We start from the raw sequence: 7,130 nt of genomic DNA on the forward strand, positions 1-7,130 counted from the left end.
ATGTGAAATATCACATAAAATAGTAAATTCCAAAAGAAAATGAAATGGGCTTGGTGTTGTGTGGCCTGAGAGTGATTCCTTAGTTGAGACCCTGAACTTCCAAAGGATAAATATGAAGAGGAGCCTGAAGACGCTCTGTGCCCTGCTGTATCTTTGATCAAACTCAACCTGTAGAGGAAGTGTGGCAGGCTCTAAATGCCATAGAGACTAAGTGTTCAGGAAATCCATGCCAGTGACTTTACTGAAAATGTCACATCAAAGGCAAAAAAAAAAAAAAGCCCCACTAACTGGAAAGTTCTTTTGGTGTTCAGTGTTGAGAGAGAATAGAAATAAGATTAAATTTCAGTATTTCTGGATTTGGTTACTAGATGCCTCCCTCTTTATAAGAACTTTAAGAGATTTGATTCTGCTTTACTAGAAAAATACTCAAAACTACATCCAATAAACCAAGGCTGATGAAGATAAAAAATATAGTTAGACTCCCAGAGACTCAATCATCAACTTCAGAGAAGTAGTCCAAAGCATTATTATTTTTTACTTTTATCTGCATTTATTTTATGCTTTCTCTCTCTGTCTCTCTCTCTGTCTCTCTCTGTCTCTGTCTCTCTGTCTCTGTCTCTGTCTCTCTCTGTCTCTCTGTCTCTCTCTCTCTCTCTTCCCGTGCTATAAGTTTTTGTTTCTACAGTTTCTTCTGTGCAACCTTCTCTTCTGGCTTCAGAACAATTCGTTCCTGTTCAGTGAGGATCTTCTCAATGTGGCAGGGAGAGCTCATGTATGGGTTAATCCGGCCATGAGCTCTGTAAGTTTGTGAGTGCGTCTTAGGTGCTTTGTTCACCTGGATGTGTTCAATGACTAGAGAATCTACATCTAAACTCTTAAGTTTGGTATTACTCTCTGCAGTTTTAAGCATGTGCGGCAAAAATTCAGCACTCTTTTTGGGCCACCAATTCTGTGTCCAGCCCCACTGTTTTGCCTGGGTGCATCTACGACTCCACAATTTTACCACGGCACATATTGCTTCTTCAAAGTGACATCTTTCAGACACTTGATGGCTTTTTGGACATGCATACCTTTGATGGCCTGGACAGTTTCACAGGTGTTCTTAAAGTGAACACAAAGATTTGAACCTCTTGATTTGCATGACTTTGTAGGGTGTGTTGAGAGTAGTAAACCATCTTCACAAGTCACTATAGAAGTCAAGTCCCAGGCATCCTAGTCTGCTCAGATCATCTGGTGCCTCCACCCGAGGCCGGGCCCTGTCACTTGATGCCTACTCCCCAAGCTGCTCTGTGGTCCAAAGAGGCCTGTGCAATCCTGGGCTCCAGGTTGCTCTCCAAACATTATTTTGAACCACAGCATCTAAGATGGCCACAGGTCATCAATGCAGATGTTTCAAAGATAGACACTGTTTGCAATGCGACTCTGAAGGGGATAAGAAACTGCCACTACAAAGTATGCAATTCTGAGTTATTGACCTCAGAAACTCACTCTCTTGTATTTTTTAAAAGCAAGAGGTGATATTCCCATGTGAAGGTGCCCTTTTTTTTATTTCTTCTTCTTCTTTTAGTTCTGAGACTGTAACCTAGGGCCTTACACATGCCAGGCAATTGCTTTTTCACTGAACTATGTCCGGAGGTTCTTTTGAAATTTTTCATTTGAGAAAGGGTCTTGAAAAGTTAAAAGTTTCTCAGGTTGGCTTTGAACTCACTCTGTAGCTTAGGCAGGCCTTGAACTTGTGATCTTTCTGCCTTGGCCTCCAATTAGTTGGAATTAAAGGTCTGTGCCACCAGAACTGGTGAGATATCTTTTTTATATGAAAAGGAATTATATTTTTATTATCAGCAACAAAAGATGAAATTAGGAAAATTCTATATAGACTTCATTAAAATAATTCCTTTAGCTTCCCCACATAATTTAGATGCTTTTCCACCACTTACAATTCTTATTGAATTTGGTAAATGACTCTTTCTTTGGGTCTTCATTCCTTTATGACCGACCCCCTCACACCTCATAAACCTGTATTTAATAAATTCATATGTTTTTCTCCTCTTAATTCATTTTGTGTGATTTTAATTCTCAGGCCCAGCTGAGTCTCTCAGAGGCTAGAGATGGGAGGCTTTCCCTCCTCCCAGGGCTTTTCTCAGAGGGTCAAGGAGTCAAAAGCAAAATATAAATGATACTGGGCTAATAAGCATCTTTATTGATGTTTTATAAAAAGAAAGCTTTTTATGTGCATTCACATATTTCATGCTAGTACTAACCTCCCTAAGAGCCCCCACACAAGCTACCTTAGCCAACTTCTACTCTCGCACCCTGTAATGACTGCAATGCTCTTGGCAGCCACATGCTGTGCCCGGAAGAGTCCATCATTAAGGCCCCAGAATTTAAGATGGCAAACTTATTTCTGGTCCTTTTAGTTGCCCTGAGTCAAGACGTCAAACTCTCTTTCTTTACCCAAGATGACTCAATCAGAACCTCAAGGCATAGCTCCAAGGTACTGGTATTTTGTAAAACTATTAACACTAAGATCTTTTGGTTGATCTTTTTTTCTTTTTCTTCTTTCCAAGCTCTGGTTTTATGCTTCCATCGCTCCTATGCTTGAGCTAAGAAGTGCCATTTCCCTTCAATGTGTGCCAGCCAATATATTCTACAGAGGCCTTGGATTCTCATGGTTCATCCCTCCAAAATGAATACATTTCTCAGGTTGGCTTTTAACTCACTGTAGAAAGGTTAAGTAAATCTCTATTCACTAAACTACATCATTTCTGACAACTAGGGTTAATAGGCTCATTTGCAAAAACAATCACCTCACTCCCTCTCTTTAGACTAAAGGTATGAAGAGACAAGACTGAGAAATAGCCTTGCCAAAGGCAAATGACTTTATTAAGGCTCTGACTTAAAGTCACATTGTCGCTGGCACCCATCTTTACAAAGGTGAAGCTAGATGAAGCTTATATATATATTGATGAACTTGAACTTTGTTATAAGACAGACATGGTTTTGAGTCCAGACTCTCCTACTTGCTAGCTGTGCAACCTTGGGCAAATCACAGAGCCTCTGTAAGCTTTTGTTTGCTCATCTATAAAATATGTGAATTCATCCATCCACAAAAACCTGCCGAACACAGTAGCTTACACAGCATCAACACTGTGCCATACAAATATGACTGTGCCAGAGAAAGTACATACTCACTGAATCCATGTTCTCCTCATCTTTCTGGGCTCACAGATTCCCTACATTTCCCAGCTTTCTTTGCAGATAGGTGTACACATGTGCTGGTTTTAATCAATGGTATAGAAACAAAAATTGATGCTCACAAACTCTGTTGTAATCCTTTACAGCCTTCCTCTTTGGGGCAAGAATGGAGAGGACCTAGAATGACATTTGAAGTCATGGGTTGAAGACAGAAGCTCTGGTATCAGCCTAGGCCTCTAAAGGACTGTGGAGGAGGACTTTCCAGTGGTCTATTTGCCTGCTCAGTATTGATATGTGAATCTGTGGTACTCAATTAGTTCTTCCACAGGAGTCAGTTTAATCAAGCAAATTGTGTACCCAGAGTGAGAAGTTATTTCTAGTACGAAGTCTTAGAAGGCTGGGCAGTAGTGTGATGAAGCCAGCTATAGCAGTTGACAAGAGCTAGTTAAATATGTAAGAGTTCTGTGAGCCATCTTATGTCATAGTACTAGGTTGCAATGAGCCACAACAGTAATATTTACATCATAGAAATTGGTAGGCACTATAAATCAGGATTTTGTGTCTTTGTTGGTGGTGAGGTTGCCCAATTGGAACATTTGTCCATACCACTGGCAGGGAATATATCATTTTCCTGTTTGCCTCATTCTAAAACTTTGTAACATTGTATATTTGTGTGATCTAAAAGTATTTGTGACTATGAACCAAGATTAAGGTTGAATTAAGACAAGAGATATTAAAGTGTGCTAGCTTCTATCTAGGGTTGAATGGAGCATAAGGTAAAGGGGAAATAGGAAGAGCAGCCCCATATCTGCCCTTCATAGGGATATATTGTTGTGTCTTGAATCCTAGAAAATTTCAGGTCTCTAATTTCCTTTACTTCCTTCACTGGCTGTCACTTGTCCATCTGCAAGTGGGTATTATACTCCCTAGTGGCAGGTACCAGGGGAGTGTTTTAGTCTCTTTGTGCTCCTGTGACAGAGGCTGATACAAAGAGGGAACTGTCTCCATCTAGGCTTTCCCAATAGTAAATGCTGAGACTAAGAGTCAAGTGCAAGCTAATCATGTAGAATGTGATGCCAGAACATGAGAAAGTAGGGGAGAAATGAAGCAGGGAAGGGAGGGCAAACAACGTTCAAAGGGGCCGTGATCCAGTACATTGCTGCTGTGGGCACCTGGGGGAAACAGAAAAAAATATATAGAACACATATTTCAAGGTCCTTTCTCCAATAAGAGACAGTAGGCTGTGTCCTATTAGCTCTCTTCAGACATTGGTTGGTATAGCACTATAAGCCTAGGATTCCCATATCCTGTTGAGATAGCCAAATTGCTTTTGTGCTTTCATTATCTAGCCCCTGAGAGTCTCTGCTCTGGCAAGACTCTCACTTTATCAGAGGTGAGCTGATCAAGTTCTCTAGATCAGGACTTTTCATGTGCTCCCTTAGCCGCCCTTCACTGTGATTCTAGTGACATTTTCACCCTGACCTCTGCACACATTTAGTTCTCTGTATTTATACACTAGAAGAAAGACTTCAATCACAGTCTTGATGCTCACATAACTGGAAGGGGTAATCCCCTATGCAACATAACTATGACCATCTTAGATTAGATGTATGTTCAATTGGAATTTCTGTCTTTGGGAGAATGTCACTGTGCCAAACCCTTGATATTAGTTCCTCCTGACTTCTGACTTGTAAAACTGTAAGGTAATAAATTTGTGTTGTTTTAACCTACTCCTCCTGTAGTAATTTGTCACAGCAGCATTATAGAACAATACATGTCCAATATTTTTAAATTATGTATTTTTGCACTGCCTTTTGAGGATCCACTATAATTGCTATGTTTATGTTTAGCTGTCTTTGTTCAGCTGGTTTCAGGAGTAAGTTTTGTAGATAAAGTATAAGCAAGTCACATCTGGGTTGACTACTCTCTGAGGCTTGTTCTCATTAATCAGCTGGTGGCTTCTCAGGGCCGAGACCCTGACCTCACACATAGAGAGGCTGCAGGGTAGACTATTGCTGGTGAGAAATTGGCGTTTGATGGCACCTGCTGATTGTGGTGCAGTTATTTCAGGATTAAGTGCTGCTTTTGATCACTTGCACTCTTTTTGGTGGATGATCCTCCATCCAGATGATTTAAAAATTCTCTTTTTGAACATGGTTTATTTTGTGGCACTTGAAATGCTAAGATTTTGTTTCTTCCTCTGGTAAGTACTTTCAAAGCATCAGCAACAATAGTTCATGTACTCACCAAATTGATTATCTAACTCATGAATATGTTTCATTCTAAATAATCTTTCTTGAATGCTTTTCTATGCCAGTCAAGCTCTCGACTAAACAACTTTTACATTCATTAACTTGGGAATCCTCACTCTGAGGTGAGTGCAACCGTAGCCCCCACTTCTTACAGATGAGAGGCTAAGAGTTGCAGAGGTTGTATGGATTATGGAGGGCCACATGACTCATGTACAGTCAAGCTGTATTGTGAAATCAGACAACATCATTTCCAAGCCACACTTCTAACCAGTAATGATATTGCTATGGTCTTTTTGGAAATGACTCAAGTTTGTTCTCAGAAATAGTGTTGAACTTACCATATGACTTTAACTGTCAGTGGAAGAGACCAAGAGTCAGGAGGCAAAATCAAGATCAACCCCTATGTTAAGGTTAACTATTGCGCTTTCTCTTGGACACAAGCTTTTGATGAGAGAGTCTGTCCGTCTCTCTGTCTGTCTGCCTCTGTTCCTGTCTAACTCTGTCTATCTCTGTCTGTCTTTCTGTCTCTGTCTATCTCTGTCTGCCTGTCTGTTTCTGTCTGGCTGTCTTCTCTCCTTCTGTCTGTCTCTCTTGTCTATCTCTGTCTCTGTAAGTCTGTCTCTATTTCTGTCTCTCTTTCTGTCTTTCTATCTCTCTGCCTATCTCTGTCTGTCTCTCTTGCCTGTCTATCTCTGTCTATATGTCTCTCTCTGTCTGTCTCTGTCTGTTTCTGTCTCTCCTGTCTGTCTCTTTGTCTGTTTGTCTCTGTAAGTCTGTCTCTGTAAGTCTGTCTATCTCTCTGTCTACCTCTGTCTGTCTCTCCTGTCTGTCTGTCCTTGTCTGCCTGTCTTTGTCTCCTTGTCTGTCTTTGTAAGTCTGTCCCTGTAAGTCTATATGTCTGTCTCTCCTGTCTGTCTCTTTCTATATATGTCTGTCTGTTTCTGTGTGTCTTCTCTCCTGTCTGTCTATCTGTCATTGCCTGTTTGTCTCTGTAAGTCTGTGTAAGTCTATCTGTCTGTCTATCTCTCTGCCTACCTCTGTCTGTCTCTCCTATCTGCCTGTCTTTCTGTCTGTATTTGTCTGCCTGTCTCTGTCTTTGTTTATCTGTCCCTGTAAGTCTGTCTGTCTGTCTCTCCTGTCTGTCTGTCTCTGTCTGTCTGTTTCTGTCTGTCTGTCTCTCCTGTCTATTTCTGTCTCTGTCTGTCTCTCTATCTCCTTCTGTCTGCCTTTCCATCTCTCTGCCTGTAAGTCTATCTCTGTCTCTGTCTTTGTCTATAAGTCTGTCTGTCTCTAAGTCTTTCTCTGTCTCTCCTGTCTGTCTGTCTATCCCTGTCTCTGTTTGTCTATCCCTGTCAGTCTGTCTGTCTGTTTCTGTCTCTCCATCTCAGTCTGTCTGTCTCTCCATCTTTGTCTCTCTCTGCCCATTCATCTCTTTCTGTCTCGTCTACCTCTGTCTGTCTCTCTCTCCATCTCTGTCTCCCTCTGTCCATTCATCTCTGTCTGTCTCATCTACCTCTGTCTGTTTGTCTTTCTTTGACTCTCTATCCCTGCCTGTCTTACTGTTTCTGTTTGTCTCTTTTGGTCTATCTGTAAGCCTGTTTCTGTCTGTCTGTCTGACTCTCCTTCTGTCTGTCTGTCTTTCCATCTCTATCTCTGTCTGTCTTTGTCTATCGTTTGTCTGTC

The 7,130-nt window shown here is 41.1% G+C and overlaps 1 pseudogene; it reads right to left on the reverse strand.

Annotated features, from left to right (window-relative positions):
- Positions 1–652: 652 nt before the first annotated feature.
- LOC131899725 (large ribosomal subunit protein uL22-like) lies at positions 653–1,146 on the reverse strand (annotated as a pseudogene).
- Between the last annotated feature and the right edge of the window lie 5,984 nt (positions 1,147–7,130).

Source organism: Peromyscus eremicus, chromosome X, assembly GCF_949786415.1.
Source record: "Peromyscus eremicus chromosome X, PerEre_H2_v1, whole genome shotgun sequence".
Taxonomy (NCBI): Eukaryota; Metazoa; Chordata; class Mammalia; order Rodentia; family Cricetidae; genus Peromyscus; species Peromyscus eremicus.